Genomic DNA, 26,550 nt, shown 5'->3' with positions numbered 1-26,550 from the left:
CCTCGGCTCTGATGTAGCAGAGCCGAGGCTGCACAAGGGTTCAAGCGCACCCTCGGCTCTGATGTAGCAGAGCCGAGGGTGCACAAGGGTTCAAGTGCACCCTCGGCTCTGCTACATCAGAGCCGAGGGTGTGCTTGAACCCTTGTGCACACTCTGCTTCATCAAGCTAATAGAATGCATTGGCCAGCGCTGATTGAAGCAGAGCTGAATCTGTGTGCTTAGCTCAACTACTCCACCGGTGTAGTTGAGCTAAACACACACATTCAGCACTGCTTCATCAAGCTAATAGAATGCATTGGCCAGCGCTGATTGAAGCAGAGCTGAATCTGTGTGCTTAGCTCAACTACTCCACCGGTGTAGTTGAGCTAAACACACACATTCAGCACTGCTTCATCACGCCAATAGAATGCATTGGCCAGCACTGATTGGCCAGAGTACGGAATTCGGCCAATCAGCGCTGGCTCTGCTGGAGGAGGCGGAGTCTAAGGTCGGACCAGAATGGAGACTGGTGTGGAGCGATCTTAGACTCCGCCTCCTCCAGCAGAGCCAGCGCTGATTGGTCGAGTTCCGTACTCTGGCCAATCAGCGCTGGCCAATGCATTCTATTAGCGTGAACTGAGTTTGCACAGGGGTTCTAGTGCACCCTCGGCTCTGCTACATCAGATTGCTACATCTGATGTAGCAGTGCCGAGTGTGCATCAGATGTGTAGTTGAGCAGAACTGGCTCAGCACTGCTAAGTCTCTGCATTCGCATAGGAATGCATTGGCCAGCCTTCGGCCAATCAGCGCTGGCTCTGCCGGAGGAGGCGGAGTCTAAGGTCGGACCTGAATGGAGACTGGTGTGGAGCGATCTTAGACTCTGCCTCCTCCAGCAGAGCCAGCGCTGATTGGTCGAGTTCCGTACTCTGGCCAATCAGCACTGGCCAATGCATTTCTATGGGGAAAAGTTAGCTTGCGAAAATCGCAAACTGACAGGTATTTCCATGAAATAAAGTGACTTTTATGCCCCCAGACATGCTTCCCCTGCTGTCCCAGTGTCATTCCAGGGTGTTGGTATCATTTCCTGGGGTGTCATAGTGGACTTGGTGACCCTCCAGACATGGATTTGGGTTTCCCCCTTAATGAGTATATGTTCCCCATAGACTATAATGGGGTTCGAAACCCATTCGAACACTCGAACAGTGAGCGGCTGTTCGAATCGAATTCCAAACTCGAACAGTTTAGTGTTCGCTCATCTCTAATATATATATATATATATATATATACAGTATATATATATATATATATATATATATATATATATTTTTTTTTTTTTTTTTTTTTTTTCAAGAATATGCTTAACAAACGGTTTAAAAAATTATTTTATATTGACACATGAATAGGAGAACTCTAAATCATTTGAGTGATCTTTTGCACAGAATGTTGTGTTAGATTTCTAAAATTAAAAATCTCTAGGAACTAAAATATCCATAAAATCAGTCTATGAAATACTAGAATATAGTTTTCACATGATTATACCTTTTAATTCCCCATTTCTGTAACACAAATATGTAGTTATTCAATACGTAATGCACTTTAAGAAAGAATTTATAGAAGATTCTGCTACTTTGCTTGCATACTTATTGCTTAACAAAAAACTATCAGCCAATAGTACTTGCAAAGTTGATGATTTATAGTTTCCTGGGAACATCTGTGAGCATTTATGTGTAAAACCAAACGTCTTGAAGTTGTTCGGCACATCCAGAATGGACCTGCATCATTCACCGTTTACTAATTTATAACAGTGGCAAAGGCAGAAATTTACATTTTAGTAGACAGATGTTAACAGCAGGCGTCAAATCTGCTGCTTACATATTAGAATGCCTCAAGGCCCATTAATGACCTTTATTATCCCCTCTGGGGAAGATGTTTCAGTTTCTTGCTGTCTTATATTTAACGCCTTCCCGACAATGGCATTTTTTGATTTTCGTTTTTTGTTTTTAGCTCTCCTCCTTCCAAACCCTATGACTTTTTTATTTCTCCGCTCTCAGAGCCATATGAGGTCTTAATGTTTGCGGGACAAATTTTTCTTCATGATGCTACCGTTATTTATTCTGTACAATGTACTGGGAAGCTGGAAAAAAATTCAGAATGGAGGGGATTTGAAGAAAAAGTGCATTTGTGGGCTTTGTTTTTACAGCGTTCACTGTGTAGACAAAATGACCTGTCACCTGTATTCTATGTGTCGGTACGATTCTGGAGATACCAAGTTTTTATGGTTTTATTTACATTTTAACCCCTTAGCAAAAAAATCCAAGATCTTATCCAAAATTGTGGCAATTATTTTTTTCTAAAAGTCGCCATATTCTGACACCCATAACTTTTTTATACTTCCGTGTACGGGGATGCATAGGGTGTCTTTTTTTGCGGGGCTGAGTATACTTTTTAGTTTTACCATTTTGGAGAATTGGTATTGCTTTAATCATTTTTTATTAAAATTTTTATCAGAGGCAAAACAGTGAAAAAAATGTCAATTTGACACTTTTGACTTATTTTTCAGCTACGGCATTTACCGTACAGGAAAAATATTTTTTTTTGTTTTGTAGAGCGGGTAATTTCGGACACAGGGATACCTAACATGTATGTGTTTCACAGTATTTAACTACTTTTATATGTGTTCTAGGGAAAGGGGTGTGATTTGAATTTTAAATTTTAAAAATATTTTTTTTAACTTTTTTTAACTTTTTTTTTTTGTATTTATTAGACCGCCTTGGGGGTCTTGAACCCCAGGGGGTCTGATCACTAATGCAATGCATTACAATGCTAATGCATTGCAATACATTGAAAAAATAGTCATTTGCAGCCTATGCAGCCTGCAAAAGAAAATCATTGCAGACTGGCTGTGGAACATTTACAAGGCATTTACCATTTAACATTTACCGTTAAACACCCGGCGTCTGCCGCAGTATTAAGGCAGATGTTGGGAAGGGGGTTAAAGGAAAATAGCATTTAAAGACTCAAAACAAAATGTATTTTTAATACAAGGATTTTTAGAATTAACGGGGGTCTACCACTCCCGCCCAAGTTATGTGTATCACTTTTGTAGATCTGGAGGAAAATAAAAAAAACAACTTAGTCTTATGCAAATGAGACAGATGGTGCACTGTGGGTGGGCATTCAGCTCCCTGGAGCACTGCTATTGCCACTAAGGCCACTACCATCTCCTGCCTTTGCCACCCCAAGCAATAAGAGTTAAAGAGGACCTTTCACCATATCCGGGCACATGCAGTGTTATATACTGCTGGAAAGCTGACAGTGCACTGAATTCAGCGCACTGTCGGCTTTCCCGATCTGTGCCCGGTGTGAAGAGCTTACGGCCCGGTACCGTAGCTCTTCTATGGTCAGAAGGGCGTTTCTGACCATTAGCCAGAGACGTCCTTCTGCCTCGCGGCGCCGATCGCGCTGTACTGTGGAGCGGGGAGGAACGCCCCCTCCCTCTGCTCACACAGCTTGTCCGTAGACGAGCATTATCAGGAGCGGGAGGGGGGAGTTCCTCCCCGCTCCACAGCACAGCGCGATTGGCGCCGCGAGGCAGAAGGACGTTCCTGGCTAATGGTCAGAAACGCCCTTCTGACTGTAAAGCGCTACGGTACCGGGACCGATAGCGCTTTACACTGGGCACAGATCGGGAAAGCCGACAGTGCGCTGAATTCAGCGCACTGTCAGCTTTCTGGCAGTATATAACACTGCCTGTGCCCAGATATGGTGAAAGGTCCTCTTTAATGCTCCCACTGCTATGTCATTACCCATCCTACTTAAGAAGCAAACTCTCCCAAAATTAAGTAGCACCCCTAGTGCACCAACTGCCTCATTTTGTAATGACTTCAAAGATGTTTTTCCTCCAAACCTACAAATATGACATACATAGCAAAGGTATGTTGTTTAGCCTTGTAATGTGGTCTGCAATATGTTGGTAGCAGTTGAATATGTTTGTAGGAGGTGATAGACTCCCTTTAAGATAGCACAATATATTACAGAACGCATCATGAAAATGAAACTTCTAGTGCTATAACCAGGTAAGTACTCATTAACCAGTGTGTATAATAAGGAGCATCTAGTTTCAGGCTTAATCACTCTACAAGATGTATACTTTTTTTTTAGCTAGAGCCCCAGATCACAGTCCCTGAGATTGGTGTCAGGTGCACAGTAGCAGATGTAAGGATGTTGAGGATGTAAGGATGTTATATTCAAAACTTGGCCATAACACAGATGAATAGGTTTGAAAGCCTTTCATGTGAGTGTAGCCTTTGTCTTTGTTTCAGGTTTTCTTACTGAAGTCGTGAATAAAAATGTATTGGCCATATTGATTACAATTTTTTTTTTAATGTAGATTGTGAGCCCCACATAGAGCTCACAATGTACATTTTTCTCTATCAGTATGTCTTTGGAATATGGGATGGAAACCCATGCAAGCACAGGGAGAACATACAAACTCCTTGCAGATGGTTTTTTGCTCATGGCGGGATTTGAACACCAGGACTCCAGCGCTGCAGTGCTAACCACTGAGCCACCGTGTGGCCGCCCATATTGATTACAATTATTTTGTATTAGCTTTTGAGTATTGTTTCTATTGCATAAAATAAAAAAAAATGACTAAGACTAAGACTAAGGCCCCACGTAGCAAGACACAGCAAAAAATGCTGCCGAAAAAAAAAAAAAAAAAACGGTAGAAACGCATTGAAGTTTTTTTACATAGTGTTTTTCACAGAAAGTCTGCAGAGTTTTCCTCTTCGGACTGTCTACCCCTATTATACCTATATGGAAAATGCCAATGTTTTTGAAAATGCAGCTTTTCTGAGGAGACCTGCGGGGTACCTGATGGTGGAGGTAGAATTGCCTCAGTTGCACATCCTAGTTGTTGTTAGCCTTACTGAGCCTGATGGAGGTTGGCGTTCCAATGATTGTTGTGCAGAAATAAGACTCATAAGACAAGAGATTTGCAGAAATAGGGTATCTCATAGCTTTTACTTGAGACAAAACCAGGTAACACAGAATTCAGTTTTTGGACTCACAATTATTATGGCGTTATCACTGTAAGCTAGGGCTGAGCTGGTAGATGGTACCCCCTGTCACTCAGTCTGTGTCTCAGTCTTTACCTTGGTTAGTATGAGATGCTTACTCACAAAGTCCACAAAGTTTCTACAGGTTTCTATAGCATGCTGTAGATGTACCTATGAAGCCCATATAACACCCTATCCTCATATCCTTATCTGGAACACTTCCCTTTGTTTCAGAAGCTGAGCATTTCCAATGCTGGAATGACACCAGACTGGCTTATTTGGATTTTATTCAGGATAGCTTTGGCTTATTTTCTCCTCATATTTCACACTTTCTCACAATTAAAAAGATCAGGTGAAGACTCCTGGTCTACTCCTTCTGCCATGAACTCCTTTAGTGTGGGTCCCACTAACTCTCATCTCAAATCCCACATTGGTTCACCTCATTGAAGGGAATAGGTTACACAATATACACTCACCGGCCACTTTATTAGGTACACCTGTCCAACTGCTCGTTAACACTTAATTTCTAATCAGCCAATCACATGGCGGCAACTCAGTGCATTTAGGCATGTAGACATGGTCAAGACAATCTCCTGCAGTTCAAACCGAGCATCAGTATGGGGAAGAAAGGTGATTTGAGTGCCTTTGAACGTGGCATGGTTGTTGGTGCCAGAAGGGCTGGTCTGAGTATTTCAGAAACTGCTGATCTACTGGGATTTTCACGCACAACCATCTCTAGGGTTTACAGAGAATGGTCCGAAAAAGAAAAAAACATCCAGTGAGCGGCAGTTCTGTGGGCGGAAATGCGTTGTTGATGCCAGAGGTCAGAGGAGAATGGCCAGACTGGTTCGAGCTGATAGAAAGGCAACAGTGACTCAAATAGCCACCCGTTACAACCAAGGTAGCCAGAAGAGCATCTCTGAACGCACAGTACGTCGAACTTTGAGGCAGATGGGCTACAGCAGCAGAAGACCACACCGGGTGCCACTCCTTTCAGCTAAGAACAGGAAACTGAGGCTACAATTTGCACAAGCTCATCGAAATTGGACAATTGAAGATTGGAAAAACGTTGCCTGGTCTGATGAGTCTCGATTTCTGCTGCGACATTCGGATGGTAGGGTCAGAATTTGGCGTCAATAACATGAAAGCATGGATCCATCCTGCCTTGTATCAACGGTTCAGGCTGGTGGTGGTGGTGTCATGGTGTGGGGAATATTTTCTTGGCACTCTTTGGGCCCCTTGGTACCAATTGAGCATCGTTGCAACGCCAAAGCCTACCTGAGTATTGTTGCTGACCATGTCCATCCCTTTATGACCACAATGTACCCAACATCTGATGGCTACTTTCAGCAGGATAATGCACCATGTCATAAAGCTGGAATCATCTCAGACTGGTTTCTTGAACATGACAATGAGTTCACTGTACTCCAATGGCCTCCACAGTCACCAGATCTCAATCCAATAGAGCATCTTTGGGATGTGGTGGAACGGGAGATTCGCATCATGGATGTGCAGCCGACAAATCTGCGGCAACTGTGTGATGCCATCATGTCAATATGGACCAAAATCTCTGAGGAATGCTTCCAGCACCTTGTTGTATCTATGTCACGAAGAATTGAGGCAGTTCTGAAGGCAAAAGGGGGTCCAACCCGTTACTAGCATGGTGTACCTAATAAAGTGGCCGGTGAGTGTAGATTTTACATTGTCTACCAATAAGTATTTGGACACCCATGCAAACGAAGATATCTACGGTCATGATGTATGTCACACCTTCCGTTGTTAAATAGGAAACAGCATTGGCATTAGTCGCATGCAAAATGCCACAAAATGCAGAGTTGTCCGATTTCAAAAAAGGGGTAATTGTGGGGTACCACAGAAATGGTTGATCCTTAAAGGGGTTGTCCTATAACAAGGATCCTCTCTATACTGCTTGTTAATGTGGATTTAAGACTTTTCCTAAATACACTGCTTCAGCAAAACTGCTTTGTTTTTCCATTATCTTAATTTATTCACTTCATTGTTGACACTGCTTTTTTATGTCCCTTGGGATTATCTGCTCATTTCCCAAGTGACGTAGCTGCCTGCTCTCAGGGGGGAGGGAGGGGGGCTAAGTGCATGGGAGTGAGCCTGTGTCTGTAGCTGTTCCTGTGTCTGCACCACACATGTGACCTAGCTTCGTGCTCTCAGATGGAGGGGGAAATGAGTGCTGGATCTGCTTGCATTTCTGAACTCGTCTTCTGTTCTCCCAGTTATCAGGTTAGCTAATTCAATTTTGTTCATTATGGCAGAGACAAGCAATCTCTGTATGTAACACAGACCTAAAACTGATTTTATTGCGAGTTTAGTCTTGGTCCTGTAGCATGTAAATTGGTTTCTCTCCCCTACCCTGTGTAGTCTAATATCCATTTACTGTGTGTATTGTTTCATCTGCATTTATAATAGATTTCTAATAATGATAATAATCTTCTATGGAAAAGACAATGTCTATACTCATGTACTTCATAGTATAATATTGTGCATGTAGTGGTCAGTTTGAGGACCTTTGATGACATCACACGCCCTTCAGCCATCCCATAAGATCACGCTATGCAGTGGGCAGAGCTACATGCTAATTTGGGGGCAGAGCTAAACTGGAGGTAGTCGTACAGTGTGAAAGCATACACTGAAGGCTGGGGGACTGGTTTCACCATCTATTTATAGAGCTGTTTGTCCAATGCCTAGCTGCATCAGGAGTGCGCACGCAAGGCCAGTGGCATAGAAGCGACATCATCTCGCCGCTGGCTTTGCATATGAAACCCCGCCCACCAACTGACGCAAGAAAACCAGGAAGAAAGAAGAGTTTACAGCAGCGAAGACTGGTGAGTAAGGGACACGGGAATACCCCTTAAAGGGAGATAGCAAGTGAACTTAATTACCAAAATTTTACAGTGGCCTATGTAATTACGAAGTGGAAAGTAAATGGTGATTGTCGGAATGTGCCCCAAGTTGGCAGACCCCCGAAACTGGGAGATAGAAAATGCCGAGTGCTGGCCAGAGAAACCGCACCCAACCGGTGGCTCACATACACCAGGAGTTTCAAGATGCATCTGGGCAGGGCCGCCGATAGGCCAGTATTACTGGTACTGGCGTCAGGGGCCCGGCAAAATTGAAAAATGGAGGGGGCCCGGTTTTGGCTCGCCACCGTGTGCCAGCCCCCTTGCGCCCGCAGCAGTCATTCAGGGCCGGCGTCAGCGCAGGGCATAGTCGGGCAAGTGCCGGAGTCCACAGAGCCTCTGGGGGGCCCCCCGGCACTTGCCCGCCCCAGCACTTGCCGATCCCGATTTCAGCTCATCGGCGTCCATCGGACGCCGATGAGCTGAAAACATACGCGATTAAAGCAGGATCTGTGACAGCTCAGCTCCTGCTTTAAACGCTGCTGCCCGGCTTCAGCGTGTGTAGGCGCGATGACGTCATCACATTGCGCCTACAATTATGTCAGTGGAGTGAGAGCAGAAAGAGGAGCCGCGGAGGAGCGATGGAAGAGGTAAGTGTAAGTGTTTGTTTTGTGTTTAACATTAAGATGGAACATAATGAAGGGGCCCATGAAACTGGGGGCAAATGAAGGGGAGGGGGGAACGGCATGACACTGTGGAAGATGAAGGGGGTGGGGAGAGAATGGCATGACACTGGGGCAGATGAAGGGGGGGGAATGGCATGACACTGGGGCAGATGAAGGGGGGGAGAACGGCTTGACACTGGGGCAGATGAAGGGGGTGGGGAGAGAATGGCATGACACTGGGGCAGATGAAGGGGGGGGAATGGCATGACACTGGGGCAGATGAAGGGGGGGAGAACGGCTTGACACTGGGGCAGATGAAGGGGGTGGGGAGAGAACGGCATGACACTGGGGCAGATGAATGGGGTGGGCAGAGAACGGCATGACACTGGGGCAGATGAAGGGGGAGAACGGCATGACACTGGGGCAGATGAAGGGGGGGAATGGCAGGACACTGGGGCAGAATGGCATGACACTGAGGAAGATGAAGGGGGAGAATGGCATGACACTGGGGCAGATGAGGGGGGGGAACGGCATGACAATGGGGCAGAGACGGGGGGACATGAAACTGTGGGCAGTTGAAAGGGGGAGAACAGCATGAAACTGGGGACAGAGATGGATGGGGACATGAAACTGGGGGTGGGCAGAGGAAGGGTGTATATGAAACTGGGGGAGAGATGGAGGGGAGGCATATACTTTACGGGTGACTGTAGGAGGATTATACTGTGTGGGAGCACATGAAAAATGAATGAGAATGGGCGGAGTCAACAGAAAAGTAGGCGGGGCTAGACTTGTTGCGGCGCGCAGAGCGCGCCACACATTTTTACCCTCTTTCTCCTCTTCAAAAGTTGGGAGGTAATACATAATTGGTGTGTCCCAAAATAAAGTAGTTTTAAAATGGCGGGGGGGCCAGACACTTAGGCTGTGGGGGGCGGAGTCTGACCGCGCACTGTGGAGGATGCACGGATTCTGAGCTCCTGCACAAACGACCTATTTCACTCTCCCAATTAGCTTTTACGACTACTGCTATGGGAAAGAACGGTAGAGATAGGGTCCTGGATCCCCCAGGAAACAAGCGAAACTGCAAGCGCGATTTGAGCAAATTTGTCAAAAAGAAGTCCGGGTACTCACCAGCTAGGCCTCCCAAGATGGCGCCGGCTCCCAGGATGGACTTTGCCTCAGAGGAAGACTCGGAGGTGGAGAGCGTGGTAGGCACGGAACAAGCTCAACAGCAAGAGTCGGGGCAAGCTACGGTGTCTATGGACTTATTACAGAAAGCCCTGGAGAAAGCCCTTCACCCAGTTATGACCGAACTGGCAGCGATCAGGTCAGACTTGCAAAGTATGGGGCAGAGAGTGTCGCATCTGGAAAATGGCGCCGTAGCGCTTACTAACCACGCCACCTCCGTAGCAGCTAGGATGAACCTGTTTAAAGATTATATAGACAGATCATTAGTGCTGGTGGAAGATCAGGAGAATAGGGGGAGAAGGAAGAACTTACGCTTAAAGGGCATACCAGAACAGGGGGACTCGGAAAATTTAAATGAAGTGTCCCTTCAGATTTTTGCTGAGCTTCTTGGGCCAGATAGGGCGAATGGCATTAAAATAGAATGAGTTCACAGAGCTTTGCGGCCCAAACCACAACAAGGGGAACCCCCCAGAGATGTTATATGCGGCCTGCTAACATTCCCGGATGTGGCGGACATTTTATCTGCGGCTAGAAACAAACCCAGTATTTCTTATGCAGACTCTGATATTACCATCTTCCAGGATGTTGCCCCTTCTATCCTTGCCAAGCGTAGACTGCTAAAACCATTGTTGGATGTCTTAAGGGCAAAGGAGATAAAATACGCTTGGCTTTACCCCTTCAGCCTTGCAGTCATGCACAAAGGTAAAAGAATTATGATTCATTCTCCTGGAGATTTACCGGCTTTGTGGGCTCACCTGTGTATAGAGCCACTGGATATTCCCTCCTGGCTTCCCACACCTCCCTTGCCGGACTGGCCTGATCTACCTGACTGTGACCGGTGGCCGCAAAGTCATAACAACAAGTCGCCGAAAGCGAGGAAATTTCTTGCCCGTTCGAGACAGGACGTCTCGTAGGAACATTCTACAATTTGGTACCAGGATGGCATTTTTACTTGCGCTTGTTTTTGAACCTTATATTCTGAAAGTTTAACTTTGCTAATGCATTGTAAGTTACTATTGTCATTGTTCTCTACATTACAGCTTTACTCACTGTTATTTTGCAGCTCTACCGTTCCCTGAAGTTTAGAAGCTAAGTTTGCCTTTTCTTTCCTTATTATTGCCTTTTTTGGCTTCTTGTCTTAGGCTTACTAGCTATTATAATGATAGCTCTTGATAGTAGTTGTATTTTCATGTTTACTTCACTAGGTAGTGTTTTCCATGGGAGACTGAGGGGGTCGTGTATTCCGATCAGACTTATCTCCGGATTACTGTTCCGTCCCTTTCATCTACTAATCGCTTTTTATTTTACTTTTATCTTCTATATTGTGTATATTGCTGCCGACAACACTCGGACATAGGTGCAACTTAAGTGGGGCATCTGGGTCCCTAGTGTTCTCATATTTGTCCTTTTACCTAGCCTTACACCCTCCCTCCCCCCTCCCATACTTGTTATTCTTTTCTTTTTATTTTATTTATCCCCCTTTTTACCCTCTATTAGTTTGTTCTTTGTTCTTGTCTGGTCCAAATACGCTTCGTTCTAGACCCAAGTCCAGTCTGAGACTTCCTGCCAAAATGGCTCTGATTTCGATTTCATCTTTAAACGTGAATGGCTTCAATTCACCGCAAAAGAGATATGGTATTTTACGACTAATCCGTCAGTCCAAGACAGATATACAGATGATCCAGGAAACTCATTTTAAAGCGTCCAATATTCCAAATTTTCCAAAGAAGCACTTTGACCAGTGGTTCTTCAGCTCTCACCCACTTACTGCCACTAAGGGTGTAGCTATTGCGATACACCGATCTACCCCCTTTATATGCAAACAGTCACAGATGGACGCTGAAGGCAGATATATTTTCATTAAAGATACTTTAGCTTCCAGATTAATTACCTTAGCGTGCCTCTATGCACCTAACCGAGATCAGGTTCACTGGATTAAAAAAGCCCTCTATGACCTCCGTGATTTTGCTGAAGGAGAAATTATTGTCGGTGGAGACTTCAATGTCACACTAAACCCTCTTTTAGATGCCTCTACTGGAAAATCGGCAGTTTCTCAGATAGCCCTAGCTTCCCTCCAGAGAACCCTTCAGGATATGTACTTAATTGATATTTGGCGTTTTATGCACCCCAATGTTAAAGACTTTACTCATTATTCTCCTAAATATGGGTCGCACCAAAGGTTAGATTACTTGTTTTGTTCAAAATCTCTTCTTACAGGTCTTACTACTTCGCACATAGGCTGCGCATCCTTGTCAGATCATGCTCAGATCTCAGCATCGCTATCGATCCCAGAAATTACACCTGTTGAATGGAATTGGAAGCTTAATGAGACCCTATTAGATGACACAGTATTTCTAGATGACTTAAAACTTAAGCTAGCAGAATTCTTTCGAATTAACCACTCCTCGGAAGTAACTATGGGTTCCGTATGGGAGGCACACAAAGCTTATGCCAGAGGCATTCTGATTGCAAGAGGCTCCCTTGTTAAAAAGAAAAGACAAGCAGAAATTGATGCCTTGCTTTCCCAAATTTCCGCTATTGAACGGTCGCACAAGCGTTCTCAGTTAGCCTCTCTACAAGCTGATTTAGTAATTTTGCGAGAGAAATTGCAGAGAATTCTACAGAAACAGTTTGCTAAAAACCAACTTTATCATAAGCTCCGAATATATTCCCATGGTGACAAGGGAGGCAAGGCCATGTCTGCACTAGTTAAAAAGGCCAAAACCAAATCCTTTATTTCAGCAATACAGGACTCTCATGGTTTTATAAAACATAATACTGCTGAAATTGCACAGATATTTCGAGACTTCTATGAGAGCTTATATAATATTAAAATAGATGGAGACCCAGTTGATAGAGCGAGGGCTACTACGGAATTTTTGAGTTCTCTTCAACTCCCCACTATCTCACAGGAAGACTCTGAGAAACTGCTTGCCCCATTTTCTACCACTGAAGTGCAAGAGGTGTTACAAAGCTTCCCACTGGGCAAAAGCCCAGGGCCAGATGGCCTTTCAACTATGTACTATAAAAAGCTCCAGGATGTCCTTCTCCCCCAACTGGCTGCGCTGTGTAATGCTTTGTTAACCGGAGAAATCTTGCCTAAACAGTCCCAGGAGGCCTTTATTACCCTGATTGCGAAGGAAGACATTAAGATTTGGGCAAAATTGTTAGCTCGCCGATTGCAATCCATTGTTCCTAAGCTTATCCATGAGGAGCAGGCGGGGTTCGTCAAAGGGAGGGAAGGAAAGGATAATGCACACAAACTGATGCAAGCTATAGCTTTAGCTAAATCCGCTAAAAGACCGTTGGCTCTTCTCGGCATAGATGCCGAGAAGGCCTTCGACAGAGTAAGTTGGCCCTATATGACGGATACTCTCAGGGCCTTTGGATTTCCACCCCCCTTCATCCAAATGGTCCTTACTCTCTATACAGAACCCCACGCTAGATTACGAGTAAACGGGACCCTCTCTAAACCCTTTTCTATAGCAAATGGCACCCGGCAGGGTTGTCTGTTGTCGCCAACATTGTTTATTCTCACTTTGGAAACGCTGTTACAGGCGGTTAGATTGCATCCTGGGACTGTTGGATTTTGCGTGGGAGATAGATCATTGCATAGCGTAGCATTTGCCAATGATGTACTTTTCATGGTATCGGATCCTATTACAGAACTCCCGATCTTGACTACCCTGATGGAGCAATTTGGGAAGCTCTCTAATTATAAACCTAATGTGTCCAAGTCAGAGATTCTTGTAGTCTCTCTTCCCCATAAGATAAGACGAGAGATTGAGCATTCTTCACCCTATGTTCTGAAATTTGACTATATTACTTACCTGGGGATTCGTCTAACCAGTGATCTGCGTGACTTGTTCAGGGAAAATTTCCAACCTCTTCTCCGAGATTTGAGGTCTTCCTTGCACAAGATGGATATTCCCTATTTATCCTGGTTCGGAAGGCGTAACCTGTTACAGATGTATATACTTCCGAAGTTCTTGTATAAAATTCAAATGATACCTATCGCCCTCCCCAGTTCCTACCTTAAATCGGTGCGGTCGCTTTTCTCCAATTTTCTTTGGAGAGGCAAACCGGCCAGATTAGCCTATGATAAATTGACTCGTAGGAAAAAAGCGGGAGGCATTCAACTTCCAGATGTGATGCTGTATTATGATGCTAACCTCCTGTCCAGGTGGCTTTCTCTCGTGGCTCCGACTGAGAATTCTCTAGTGAGGGCAATGGCAGACCTTCAACATGGTCATGCCCTTCTGGCCCATCTTTGGACACCAGATATAAGATATCTCAGAAATACGACATGTGATGTTCTACTGAAAGGCCCATGTGAGATGTGGATGAGATGGAAAGCAGTTTTGGCTCCTACTCCATCGAGACTTTGCCCTGCTCAGCTCGCACCGAAGCTGTTAGCGAAACCTATCGGAGGATATGATGACTTTTGGTTGCGATTGAACCACCTGTCTCTGTCGGAACTTTATACCATGAACTTGGCTCCACTACCCTTGGAGCAACTTCAAGAAAGACTGCCTGATGTCACTATTACTCAACTGCATTATTCTCATTTTAAATGGTGTACTAGCTCAATTCCCAGACATAGGTCTCTTTTTCGACCCTTGACTAAATTAGAACAATTGCTGTCCTCCTCAACTAGAGTACGGTTTAAACTGGCAAAGTGCAAAAACCTATTGCTCGAAGCTACTCCGTCTGTGAAGCCAGCTTTTCTTTCGGAATGGGAGAAGGAGCTTGATTTTCAATTTTCTAGTGAAGACACGACTTACATATTAAAACACTCACATGGCTTATCCAAGTGTGTCAAGCTCCAGGAACTACACTATAAAATTGTCTCTAGATGGTATTGCACACCCACTTGGATGTTTGCCCACAATCTGTCTAATGATGACATATGTTGGAGATGTAAAGGGGAGACAGGCTCGATGCTACATATATGGTGGACTTGCCCTATCATTAAGGAATATTGGGACCAAATTTTGCACTCCATTCAGAGAATCACTGGCTCTACCATGACTCTGACACCTGCGGTTGTATTACTTTCTGCACCCTCATCAGATTTCCGACACCACAGCAAAAATCTGGTAACGCATTTACTGGAACTGGCTAAGTCCTTGATCCCTTATTATTGGCTGGAATCTATTGCCCTGCCCATTTCACACTGGCACGAGAAAGTCTCACAAGTAGCGCGATTTGAAGAACTCTTGAGCTGGACCACGGGTTCTCATGATTCTTTCCTCCGGACCTGGAGACCTTGGCTTCAGGATCGCCATACGATCCTCGCATCAGACTGAAGTTTTATATGTTATTTACTCTTTGCTTTCTGTATACCCCCTTACCCCCCCTCCCCCCCCCCAATTTTTGTTTATACGTTCTTTTACATCTTACCTTTTTTAAATTTTAAGTTTGTTCTCTTATTTAATGCCTATTTCACTTGCCCTTGAGATATTGGGGATACCTCATTGAGAGCGTCCGTCTCATTGGGTTCCCCACCCGGTTTATTGCCCTGTTATTACATTTATTCTACGCACAAGATTTTTGTCTTTGTATTATACACTCTATATTTGCGGATGTTTGTTCTTTACTTTATTGTTTAAAATTTTCAATAAAATAAGAATTTAAAACAAAAACACTTAGGCTGTATGGGGCCCCAAAATTCCTGATGGCGGCCCTGCATCTGGGAGTATTGTGTCAATCAATACCATCTGTAAGGAAGCATCTGCTGGGTTCTACCAACTATTGAATATGAATAAATGTGAATAAATAAATATGAATAAATAAACAAATAAATAAACTATTGTTTTTCTATTATACCACAGGTGTCCAAATACTTATTGGTAGACAGTGTACAGTCATGGCCAAAAGTTTTGAGAGTGATACAAATATTAATTTTTACAAAGTCTACTGCTTCAGTTTTTCTAATGGCAATTTGCATATACTCCAGAATGTTATAAAGAGTGATCAGCTTAACAGCAATTACTTGCAAAGTCAATATTTGCCTAGAAAATGAACTTTATCCCCCAAAACACATTTCAACATCATTGCAGCCCTGCCTTAAAAGGACCAGCTAACATCATTTCAGTGATTGCTCCATTAACACAGGTGTGGGTGTTGATGAGGACAGGGCTGGAGATCAATCTGTCATGATTAAGTAAGAATGACACCACTGGACACTTTAAAAGGAGGCTGGTGCTTGGCATCATTGTTTCTCTTCTGTTAACCATGGTTATCTCTAAAGAAACACGTGTTGCACTGCACAAAAATGGCCTAAAAGGGAAGAGTATCACAGCTAGAAAGATTTTACCTCAGTCAACAATCTATCACATCATCAAGAACTTCAAGGAGAGAGGTTCCATTGTTGGCAAAAAGGCTCCAGGGTGCCCAAGAAAGACCAGCAAGCGCCAGGACCGTCTCTTAAAAGTGTTTCAGCTGCGGGATGGGGCTACCAGCAGTGCAGAGCTTGCTGAGGAATGGCAGCAGGCAGGTGTGAGTGCATCTGCACCCACTGTGAGGCAGAGACTCTTGGAGCAAGGCCTGGTCTCAAGGAGGGCAGCAAAGAAGCCACTTCTCTCCAGAAAAAACATCAGGGACAGACTGATATTCTGCAAAAGGTACAGGGAGTGGACTGCTGAGGACTGAGGTAAAGTCATTTTCTCTGATGAATCCCCTTTTTGATTGTTTGGGACATCTGGAAAACAGCTTATTCGGAGAAGACGAGGTGAGCGCTACCATCAGTCTTGTCTCATGCCAACTGTAAAGCATCCTGAAACCATTCATGTGTGGGGTTGCTTCTCAGCCAAGGGAATTGGCTCTCTCACAGTCTTGCCTAAAAACACAGCCATGAATAAAGAATGGTACCAAAATGTCCTCCAAGATCAACTTCTCCCAACCGTCCAAGAGCAGTTTGGCGATCAACAATGCCTTTTCCAGCATGATGGAGCACCTTGCCATAAAGCAAAGGCGATAATTAAATGGCTGAGGGAACAAAACAGAGATTTTGGGTCCATGGCCTGGAAACTCCCCAGATCTTAATCCCATTGAGAACTTGTGGTCAATCATCAAGAGACGGGTGGACAAACAAAAACCTACAAATTCTGACAAAATGCAAGCATTGATTGTGCAAGAATGGACTGCTATCAGTCAGGATTTGGTCCAGAAGTTGATTGAGAACATGCCAGGGAGAATTGCAGAGGTCCTGAAGAAGAAGGGTCAACACTGCAAATATTGACTTGCTGCATTAACTCATTCTAACTGTCAATATAAGCTTTTGTTACTCATAATATAATTGCAATTATATTTCTGTATGTGATAAAAACATCTGACAAACACACATAAAAACCAGAGGGCAGCAGATCATGTGAAAATATAATATTTATGTCATTCTCAAAACTTTTGGCCATGACTGTATAGTGCTCCTAGAAGGAAATCACAAGACTAGTCCCACAGTCACTTCTGTGCTAATGACAAGTTTATTTGGATATGGGAAAGCACATTTGGAGCTGCAATCTAGCTCCAATTTCACAGTGCTGTCATTTTATTCTGTGAGATTTAACTGGGCCAGGGATTTCAGATGGGCAAATCTCAAAGTTTTGTTTCCTGTTGGTATTCAGTCAGTTCAGTTCCATGATCTATATTCCGAATCCTATTTTAAAATGACTGAAAGCATAGTGTATAACACTCTCTAGGCTTGTAGAATCCTATCTAGCCCATTTCTAGCTCCATAAAGAAAACAGAGACAAAGTAATGCCAAAATGATTGTAGCATGTATGTCTATGGGAAAATCAGGAATGGCAGCAGAAAAACTGATAGGACAAATTGTATGAAGGCTTAGGGTGTGTTTATATATATATATATATATATATATATATATATATATATAGTGCTGCTATCAGTTTCACTCCAGTGTGGTGCACACAAACTGGAAGGAAACAGATGCCAGGATGGATCCCATAGTTTTCTATGGGATCAGTTCTGGTACATAAGGAGTCATCTCTGGATGGAAAAACGCTACCTGTATCATTTTTCCATCCGGCTCCCTTGAAATCCCTGCAGCGCCAGATGCCGCTGGGTGCTACTTGAATAAGGATGCGGCAGCATCTGGGATTTTGCAGAGGAGATGCCTCTTCCACAGTCCATCTTTTAACAGTAGTAAAGACAGCAATTGCTGGCTTCATTACTGTACCCAAGCAGGGGCCACTTGCATGATGACAAAGGACAGGAGAAACTTTTATCTCCTGCTTGCTGTCCCCAAGCCCTGATACCTTCTGCTGATGTCTAACCTAAAGGACCTTTGATGAGTGTCATGACATCATATCTTTTCTTCTCCACTTTTCAGACAGCTACTACATATTAGTCTATGAAGAAGGTAGGCACACAATATAATTGCTGCTCCTACCCTCTGCTACTCTATATACTTTTTACACTGCTATGTTTATAGATAGGAGGCTGATAGTAGACAGAATAAGGCAATAAACCAACTCGCAAATCCCACTCCTCTCTGCCTCCTCTCTGCCTTGCTCTATAGAGCTCTGTGTGAGGGTGAATATAGAGGCAAATATAATGTATACAAGCAAGTGGTGAAGGATATCCTTACTGAGATATATTACACCTCTAACATTCATTTGTATCTGCCTTCCTTCCAAATAATTCTGCATCACCCATAGGGAAATGTCACCACTTGACACATTTTGAAGTGTCTGATCTGTCATGAGAACAAATAGATCTGGCATGAGTTTGCCCTAACAAGGATAATGTAAAATCAGATGGTCGGACAGGATATAATTCAATTTCCTTTGGAAGCTTCGGTACTTTTGTCCGAACCCTTAGAGTTTCAACAACTGTGGAGGATCCCTCAGGTGGCATTGACAAGCCCAGAATAACAAACAGCAAAATCTGCTTCACAGAACAGCCCTCTTGCAAAGATGCCTCCACCAGTTGGACCCATGGCTGATGGGTTTCAATACCCACCAAGGCATATAGTGAGATATCAGAGAAATTGATCCTACCATTCCCGAGTGGTAACCCAGGGATCTTATTTCTTAATCTCACCTTGCCTCTCCCCCCAAATAAATTGTCATTTTAGTGCTTATAGCATCTTAACACATTTAAATGGAAGATTTTAATGGATTCATCTGAAAATATAAATGATTTTTGGAAAAATAGACATTTTTAGACAGTTAATTTTAGCTGCCAATGAAAAGTTCAATGTTGTGTTTTAATTTAACTAAGATAACTAAGTCTTGCCTCCTCCTAGACTTGTTACCAGAAATTATGAATCCTCTGGAGGACTTTTATGAGCTCTTCATGGACATCCCATTGGTCTCTTTCTTTGTACCTGAGGGTAGCTAACTTGTGAAGATGCCAAAGGGGAAGTCTATCAATTTTTTACATCTCGCCCACTATGACAATTGCCATCATTGCTTTGCAGAGAAGTTTGATGGAAATAAGGAATACACAGATTTTGAGAGACACCTGGTGACAACACTCACATGGATTCTCCTCCTGTAAAAGATTGCAGGAAAATCACTTCAAGCTTCCTACGATATGGTACAGAGTAGTTGGACTTCAAGGGATTGAATCGCTCAGAGTTATGTTGGAGATGTAAAGAAAGTAGAGGCTCCCTCCTTCATATATTTTGGTCATGCCTGGCCATTGTTGACTATTGAAAAGGTGTTGAAAGAGATCTCCTTTCAGATTGCCGTTGACATGCTGATCTTCGCTAGACCTGTCCCTCAACTTCCTAGCTCATCGCAACATTTGCTATTCTAGTTGCTTGTGGTGGCAAAAACTCCTCTAGTTTCAACAGACCCCACCAATCCTAATCCTAATCCTTCTTCTCTGCTTCCTTATATACCCTCATTCTCTTTTTTAACTGTACTAACATCCCCTTCCCCTCCTCCCTCCTTCCCATTCCAAGAAAACGAAAAATGTATGTTGACGTTGCTAATTTATATTTTCGCGCTGGTAAACGCATATTGTAATTGACTGTAATTGTATTATCATTTGGGATTTTTTCCCTATTGTATTGTACAACTTGCAATGTCTGTTATTTACCTAATGCTCATTGAGTTCAATAAACTTTGAATAAAAAGAAAAAGAAAACTAAGCCTGGCATTTGTATCATGATGCGGCATTTGTTTAATTTAAATTGTTCCTCAGATTATTATGCATCTATAGTGCTATGGTTTGTGCTTACACATTGGATTTATAAAGTTGTAACAACAATGTAGGATCCATTATTGTACTTTGGTTTATGCTTATAAGATATTCTTTGTGTCCAGTATTATTGCTTAGGCTACATTCACATGAATACTGTTTGTGTGACATCAGTTTTTATTTAACAGACGTCACGCAGCAGCTATTCACATGACTGTCCAAATATTGATATTGTCCTATTTTTGGCCATTGGCTGTATCCATGTATGTATGAAATGTATGGGGATCCATGAAAATGGGTGCCCCTCAGGTAAAAGACAGACATGACAGATGCATGTTTTTTCATGGCCATATTGCACCTCTTTTGTGTTAATGTAGCCTTCCAGGACCATACCACCTTAGGCCTTATACACAGACGGCATTTATAATGGCTATGTGATGACTGTTTTTGAAATGGCTATCTCAAGGTCATGAAAGAACTCATGGGTCTAGTGTGATGGATATTTCTAAAATGTTGTATCATTAAGCTTGTAAATAGACCATAATTGATTATTTCAGATTGTCATTTTTTGCTATGATCTATGGCCTAGTCTGGGATTCTATTACTGGTATGCAGATCTATCTGAAAACAGCACCCAACCTGACAACAACTGAAAAATCTAACATAGCATACCAAGTTTCCCATAAATATTTATAGTCTGCTTCTGTCATGTTCGATCATGTGTCAAGAAAGGGCACCAATATGTAGCAGATAATGGTCTGAACTGGCCTTTTCAGACCACAATGTTTAGTGCAGGGGTGCCCAATACGTCGAACGCGATCTACTGGTCGATCACAAAGGACGTATGGGTCAATCGCGGGATGCAGCCAGGGATCCTCGGTGTCTGCTTGTTCACAGTGCAGGCTGAGAGTCGACTCTCAGCCTGCGCTGTGAACAAGCACTCCGGACACTTGCAGGCCGGGCAGCAGCAGCTGCGGGGGATGACACGCTCCCCGCTCTTAGGGATGGAGGGAGCCGGGGTGCTGCTTGTTCACAGCGCAGGCTGAGAGTCATCTCTCGACACTGGCAGAGATGTCTGCTTTACAGACAGTAATAACTTTATGTCGCTCCAACATATTATACAGCACTTTACAAATCAGACGTTGCATGAACAGACCGTATTTGACATTACAACGTGACAAAGAACTAACATATCAAACAATACATGTGAACAATAGGGCTCGCAATTCCCTTTCTATATGTCTTTAAGAGTATGGGAGAAAACCCACACAAACACAAGAACATACAAACGCCTTACAGATGTCGTCAATTTCAGGATTCAAATCTCGGACTCCAGTGCTGCATGGCAACAATTCTAATCACTGATCTAAAGGCTAAGACCCCAATAGCAGGGTGCAGTGAAAAAGCGCTACAGAAAAAAAGTGGCAGAAACATATTGCGGTTTTTCCCACATCACTTTTCACAGAAAGTCTGCAAAGTTTTCCACTGTGGACTTTCTGCTTCTTTTATACCTATAGGGAAACCACCAGCGCTTCTGTAGGTATAATTGTCATGCTGAGATTTTGGAAATCTCTGCAATGTGTGCATGGGATTCGCTGTAAAACGAGGCAGTTTTTACATCGTGTGGAGCCCTGGCCAAAGAGAAAAAAAAGTTATCCTTAATTTGAGAAAAGATGCTCAGTGAAATAAATAACAGAAAGCATACTTCTAAAATGTGTTCATTTTATTTTCATTTAGATTCTACTAAGCTTACTGTAATGAGTAAGAAGATATTTACTCTAGTTTACCAGTAATACCGAATCTATTGAAATTAGCCCAAAATATCTTTGCTTTTTTATCTCATACACTTTTAACATCATTAGACTAACTTATAATATTACTTTTTTGAGAATTTAAAACTAAAAAACTAAATGAATAATTCATATAATGTCTCTAACACTTCAAATATTATAAACTACTGGGTTTAAATTTGAACAAATTCGTTGCATTTAAAGAAGAACTCTGGTTTGCCTATAATTCAACTAGATACGACTTACTGTATATGCTATATGAACTAGTCCAGCAAAAAACACATTTTGTCATAACTGTGACAGTTTGCAACAAAGATAAAAACAAAGCAAGTTCAAAAGCGCGGTAAAAAATTGTGATAGGGGCGTGGCTTGGCCATGGAGGAGTGAGGTTGTGTGCTGCCTCTGCTCCGTCCCTGGCTCCGGGTAAAGACACCTTTTGCTGCTGACCGAACCTGGACTTACCTGCTCAGCGATGGGGAAGAACCGCAGGCCCTCTCAACGGTCCTCTTCAACCCCTCCGGGGACTTCTGGCTCCTCTTCTATCTCCCGCTTTCTCCGGGTGCCGCGCTGTGGGGATTCCTCTGCTCCTGCCGGATCCAAGATGGCGCCCGTTCCTGTGGCCGCTCCACGCGGCCGGCTTGCTGCAGCCTCCGTACACTCTCCGGCTGCCTCCGACGAAGTTCGCCTTCAGTCTTCTGTCCTCGGCGATGAAGTGAAGTCTGGGGACGTGCGGCCGTGCTCTTCTGCCTCCGGCGGTCCGGACAATCTGCATGCCGGGCTGTCTGTCCGCCGACGCACACCTCCGGCGGCCTTTCTCCTCTCTCCTCTGGCCTGATGGGTGATGGACAGGTAGGCTCTGCCCTGCACTCTCTGCTGCCTGCTCCCGGGTCGGATAGTGACTGGCCGTCCCTGTCGCCTTCTCCTGCTGCCCCACTGCTGTCCCCCTCCCTGGAGCCTATGACTGCCTCCTCAGGGTCTCTTGCTTGGGGAGAGGGCAGGCCTGAATGGCTCCCCTCTGAGTCCTCCCTCCCTAGGATGGCTCCAACATCCCCCTCATGCCCTGCCCGGGAGACCCTGGATATTTTGTGCGTGCCTCCAAGCCCCTTGGCTTCTGACTTCACCAACCATGAGGCCCCTGGACTTTCTTCCCCTCCATCGGTTCCCCCCCCCGGGGACTGACCCCCCTTCTGCCGCTCCCTTCCAGCCTACCCAAGGCCATCAGGCTGCTGTTGCTCTCCCGCCAGTTCCCCCTGACTTACCTACTGCTGCTGCGGTTAGTGGACCTCGCCTCTGTATTGCCTATGATCCTGCTGGAGCTGACGTTTCTTCTGCTTCTGTTTCTGATACCCTGGTTGAACTACGTCGCCTTAGCGCTCACTTGGCGGCGGTCCCCACTAAGTCTGATATGGAGGAATATGTGGTTCGTCTTGAGCAGTCTTACAAATCGGAGCTTTCTGCTGTCCGTTCCTCTGTACAACAATTGGAGACTAGAGTGGATTCCCTCGAAGCGTCCTCTGCCTCCCATGATTCCCAGCTTTCTACCCAGGAGGCGACTATTGTCTCTCATACTCGACAGCTGCGGTTCTTGTCTGATATGCTGGATGACTTGGAGAATCGCAATCGACGTAATAACATAAGGGTGAGAGGACTGCCTGAATCTGTTGAGTCTCAGCATCTGGATTCCATCTTGCGCACCATCTTCAATTCGATTTTGGGGGCCCCCTTGGATTCGTCCATTGAACTTGACCGTGCGCACCGCTCTTTGGGTACGCGCCCTCCTGATGACAATAGGCCCCGAGATGTTATTTGCAGGGTGCATAGATACCAGTTGAAGGATGCGATTATGCGCAAAGTCCGGGAAGTACCGAAGATTTTGTTTCAGGACTCTGAGCTCCAGCTACTTCCTGACCTGTCACGTCTCACCCTTGCTAAACGGAGAGCGTTGAAGCCTCTTCTGGATGTTCTCACCCAGCATCAAGTGCCGTACACTTGGGGCTTCCCCTTCCGCCTTCAGGTCCGTCACGGCGGCCGTGTTGTTTCCATGTCCCATCCGGATGAACTTTTCAATTTTGCCTCTGCCTTGGGCCTTCCATCTGTTCCTGCTCTCTCCTGGCCTCCGTTCCCTGGTGATCTCCTGTCGGCCCCTCCTGCCCGTCCTCAGAGGCGCTCTGGGAGGCGCCGCAAGACCCGCTCCTCGGTGGAGACAAGTCCGTCTCAGGCTGCTCCTGGCGCTTCTACCTGATTGTTCTGACTGTGTCGGGCTTCTTTAGTTTGGAATGGTCTCCCTTTATGTTCCTGAGATATGCGTGGGGGGGATAGGGATGTGTGATGCTTATCTTTATGTGCAGTGTTTCCTTCCTCTCCACTAGATGGCACTTTTGTGGGGCTTGTTCCTGTTGGGGACATTAAAGAGTCCTCATAGTATGTTGCAGAGCTCCAAATTAAATAATTAGTTAACAGGCCTCGATGGACTGCAGCCATCTTGACCTGGAGAACCACACACACACACACACACACACGCAGCTGATAGTGTATCAAGTGAGTTCTGATTTATTGTAACAGAAAAGGCAATATTTATACAGACAAAAGCAGGTTGGACTTATGACGTAACATAACATACCAGGATTGGATGTGGAATGGTAGCCTCTATCCATTGGCTAAAACATTACATTCCACCAGGAAGCTAACCCCCTACAGGCACTGTATACAGTATGTGTATCTCAAGGCTCAGAAGATAATTACACATCAAAGACTTTTGTGTCACTTCTTGGATCTAACTTCCAGTGTTTCTATAGGCATCCTGTGTTACACACTCTATATTGACAAGACAGAGGTGCAGCCCTAAAGCTGATCAGATTCATGAGGATTCATTAGCATTCCATTTCCTTATTACCTAGAGAAGAAAAGGGTTTTCCTTCTTTGATCCCCATAGCATCTCCATGTTAATTAGTCTAACCACTTCCTTTTGAGACAAGACTTATCTTTGCTAGAGAAAGAGTTATGACAAAATACAAGATAGAAGATATGATTCTAACAGTTCCCCCTGATTATTATGTTCTTGTTCTTGTTGTTCTATTTTGTCGGTCAGCATTTTATACTTTGTTAGAAGATTTACTGTTTCGGTGTTTTCGCTTGGGAGCCTGGGATGGGGTACCGGCTGCTATATTTGGAAAAGCCCGTTTCCCACCGGGGTCTCCACGCTCTCTGTTTGCGTGGTCTTTGGCAATCTTTTTCCTTGCCGTTTCCCCACCTCTTTGTGTGGAGTTCTTGTCTCCACCCCACTTAGTTGGTTTTGTTTCTTTTGTCCTCCTGTCCTCTGTGTTTCTTTTCTGGTTGTTTTCTTTTTCCTTTCCCCCTTTTTGTTACTTGTTTTTCTTAATCGTTCTCTGTTTGTCTCCCAGTTGTTTCGTCCCTTTCCTCTCTCTTTCCTTTCCTCTTGGCCATGTCCTCCGTTAACTTTTGCACCCTCAATGCTCGGGGCTTTAACGTCCCTCAAAAACGTAATCAGATTTTGTATCAGTTGCATAAACAGCGCTCACATATTCTTGTTTTGCAGGAAACTCATTTTAAGAAGGACCACGTCCCGGACATCCGCAGTCGTTACTTCCCTAAGTGGTTCCACAGCGTCAACCCTGTTGCTAAGTCCAAGGGAGTCTCGATTGCTATCCACCGTTCCTTGCAGCATGAGGTTCTGGACACCTGTATCGACCCTGAGGGTAGGTTTCTATTCTTGAAATTGCGCACGGGAGGCACGGTTCTCACCGTGGCTGGCTGCTACCTTCCGAATCAGGGTCAATTGACATACTGTAGGTCCCTTATCCGCAGATTGGCAGACTTCAGTGAGGGGGTTGTAGTTCTGGGTGGTGATTTCAATTTTGTACTGGACCCCCATGTTGACTCCTCCCCCCGCGTCCCCCTCACGCTCCCTCGCAATTGCGCCGTTTGTTGTCAGCCCTTCACAATTCCCAATTGGTAGATGTTTGGCGTATTCTACACCCTCAGGATAGGGATTATACTTATTACTCCCCGGCTCATAACTCTTACAGTCGCATTGACTTTTTCCTGACCAGCCACCATGCCCTGTCCTGGTCCCCAGTGGTCCGTATCGACTCGGCCCTCTGGTCAGACCATGCCCCTGTCCATTTGTCCTTGGACATCCCTGGTCTGTCGCATCGTCCATTTAACTGGCGCTTAAATGAGGGCCTTTTGAAGGACATCTCCTGTAGGGAGGCTGTCAGGGAGGCTATCCGGAACTTCTGGTTTGATCATGCCCTTGACTCTACTTCCCTCCCTCTGCAATGGGAGGCTATGAAGTGCGTAGTGAGGGGGGTCCTTATTCAGCGTGGCGCTCGTCTCAAGAGGGAGAGAGCCGTTGGGGTTGCTGCCCTTTTGGGACGGATCCACGATCTGGAGATGTCCCATAAACAGACTGGCTCCCGTACAACCTTCACTGAGCTTATTAATGTTAGGGAGGAACTCCGTACCCTTCTGGACGGGAAATATTTGCGCTTCAGGGATCGCGTTAAAAAACATTATTACGAGTTTGCTGATAAATGTGGTCGTTCGCTGGCTCGGCGTCTCCATCCGCGTGACTCCCCCGCGTACGTTCCGCGCTTGCGCACAGGATCGGGTGGTTTTGTTCATAATCCTACTGACATCGCCGCGGAATTCCGCTCGTTTTATTCCAACTTGTATGATATTCGCGGTCATTATGCAGACCTGGATCCGTCGGCGCTCCGGGATAAGATCCGTCGTTATGTTACGGAGACTGCTCTCCCTTCCCTTTCCTGTTCTGATGCGGAAGCCCTTGAGACACCTTTCTCGTCGG

This window comes from Leptodactylus fuscus, chromosome 1 (assembly GCF_031893055.1).
Source record: "Leptodactylus fuscus isolate aLepFus1 chromosome 1, aLepFus1.hap2, whole genome shotgun sequence".
In the NCBI taxonomy this organism is placed as follows: Eukaryota; Metazoa; Chordata; class Amphibia; order Anura; family Leptodactylidae; genus Leptodactylus; species Leptodactylus fuscus.
This window is presented reverse-complemented; position numbering follows the sequence as displayed.